This window comes from Orbicella faveolata, unplaced genomic scaffold, assembly GCF_042242905.1.
Source record: "Orbicella faveolata isolate gen_17 unplaced genomic scaffold, um_ofav_v1 contig_35, whole genome shotgun sequence".
In the NCBI taxonomy this organism is placed as follows: Eukaryota; Metazoa; Cnidaria; class Anthozoa; order Scleractinia; family Merulinidae; genus Orbicella; species Orbicella faveolata.
In genome coordinates, this window is record NW_028301564.1 from 6484804 (window position 1) to 6487500 (window position 2697).

Consider the following 2697-nt stretch of genomic DNA (forward strand, 5'->3'; position numbering starts at 1 on the left):
GATGTATAAGAGCAGCTGGAAACTAATTTTCATACAAATTTTCGCTCCGAATGGGTTTTTGGTTTTGTGATACACTACGCTTGAATTTCTAAGCTTTTGCGTGACGCGGCATTTACGTGACGGCCTAGAGAGCTGATTTTTTCAGGCTTCTTCTTTTCTTTGGAAAATTTACTGCGATGATCATTCTTCACTTTCATCTACAACCGCAGTTCATATATGAATTATTTCATATAAACTTCACATCATTTCACTCCTCACGGGAAGATATGAACTCAATAAATTGACCTCGCTCCCAATGTGTGGCTTCATAGCTCAGTTGGTAGAGCATCGCACCGGTATCGCGGAGGTCACGGGTTCGAATCCCGTTGAAGCCCTGATTTTTTCAGGCTTCTTCTTTCCAATTGCTTAAATTGGAAAATTTACTGCGATGATCATTCTTCACTTTCGGACTGCAGATTGTCCCTACGCTTTACCCTGATAGGCCTCTGTGTTACCCTAATGAACTGATGCTGTTATAATGATACTATTTAGCTGTATGAACATGCTAATGTTTAAGGGTTTCTTTTGCCATTTAGTCAGACATCGCTCTTTCTTTATTTCTGCTGGAAGCACCGTTCTCTGAAGGAGACTTCAGGTCGTTTTCTAAAACGTACGAACACTGCGACCTTAACATCAGTGCCATTGTCAACGGATATGACCGGGGAAGCGTCTGCTGATGTTTCCATGGGTAGTAACCATGCACGGTAGGGTTGTATTAATGTCTTCAAGGCGGCTGCATTCGTGTCTTTCATATGCTGTCTACTTTAGAGAGGCACTTGTCTCTGGAGAAATGTACTCAGTCCGTGGAGAGACATTCCCTTATCAACTTAGCCAAAATGTGCTACAAACCCTGCTTGGAGCAAGCGTTGGCGCTTAACGCAAAGTCACAATAGGTCACCAAGAAGCCCTTGTTGCTTTAAAAGAGGGTTGCGCTTTCAGGGCAGTCAGTGACCAGCAGCAATCGTATGTTATAGCAAAATTCCGCATTGGCCTAAAGAACCTGAAACTGCCTATGCTACGGTGCGGTTGCGAAGACTTGGGACTAGATATACCTCTCCCACTCGTGCGCGGAAAAGCTCCATACTCGGCGCTTCTAACAACTGCACTTGCCGGAAGTATTCTTAGGAACTGTCGGTGTTTGGCTTCTTCGATATTTAGCAAGCATCTCTTGCGGGGGGGAGGGGGGGGGAGAGGATCGTTAAAATTTTTGTAGAGAGGGAGAGGGAGTAGAGGAGGAAGACCCTTTAGAGGAAAATCTAACGGCCGAATCGTCTCAACCTCGTTCCCAGGGTCTCTCATCTTCCCGCCCCCTGGAGCTTTATCAACTCAGAAACAGATGATCTAATGTACTTTGTTTCCGACACTGCGCGCAGACGCAGCGCAACAGTGCCTTAACAAACTGATCACTCTAGAACATCTGAACATAGATCTTGCGAACAGCTTACTTTCCTTAAAATAGTTTTTCACAAAGAACTACTTATTTATGATTCTTTTATACTGCAAAAGAAACCCTTGACCACTAGCATGTTCATAAAGCTAAATAGTATCATTATAACATCATCAGTTCATTAGAGTAACAGAGGCCTATCAGGGTAGAGCGTAGGGACAATCTGCAGTCCTTCCACCAGTGGTTCACTATCACTCTTCTGTTAAGCTTTGGGAGTTGACTGACTTGACTCGTGGCTCCCGGCCATACCCATCTAGTAGTATGTCACCCCAGTTTGTGTCGAAAGAAAACCTGAGATTTTATCAAATACGAGTAGCACTACAACCAGACCGATTGCGCGTTGGACAACGCTCAATTACAATGTGCAACAGGTTTTTCCGGTTTAAACGTTTTCCCACCTGTCTACGGTCAATGCAATATGCGCGCCAACAGGTAATTGACTCAGCGGAGCTAAACTCAAAATTATTTAGCTTAGTGATCCTTGTGATACTTCGAGAATCATCTGGTGTTTCAGTGCTGGCGTTAAGAGTTGGAGACCACTTAATCTTCCACGGCATACAGATATGCGAAATTTCCAGAAGTACCCCCTTCCCCCCTCCCCGCCGGGCTGTAGCTACAGCTAAGTGCCATTCAAGAACAAGAAATAATTGCTCCTGGATAGGACAGCTTAAAAAACCGCATTTCAATCTACTGTCACTACTTTAAACCTAAAGTCGGTTTATGTAAATAGCGAAATGTTGAACATTTGCGCAAGAGCAGTGAAAGCGTGACTGAGCTGCTGGTACCGTTGTGTGACAACTTTTACTGACAGAATCTCGAATATCAGCCACGCAGTATGGTTGCCGATATGATAAAAAAACAGATTCACGAGGCCCCTGATTCTTACAGCAGAAAGTTTGGGCTCTTTAAGGCAATGTGGAGTGGTATTGAGGGGAATCGACGGCTTTTAGGTATGTTTTCTGTAACATTTTCGGATTAAATTAGTCGTATTAATATTTTGTTTATTTGTTTCGGGTCAGACCCTTTCACTTCTTGTTTCCAATTTATATAGGCGAAATTTATTTGGAACTTGCCACTACACTTTTAAACTTACACTTTTGATGACCTCGGTTTGATTTTGTTGTTGTACCGGTAATACATTGCCGGATTAACCTCTCGACTTCATGAACTTGAACGGAGATCGGCTGTTTACCAAATTAGAATAAAGGCGC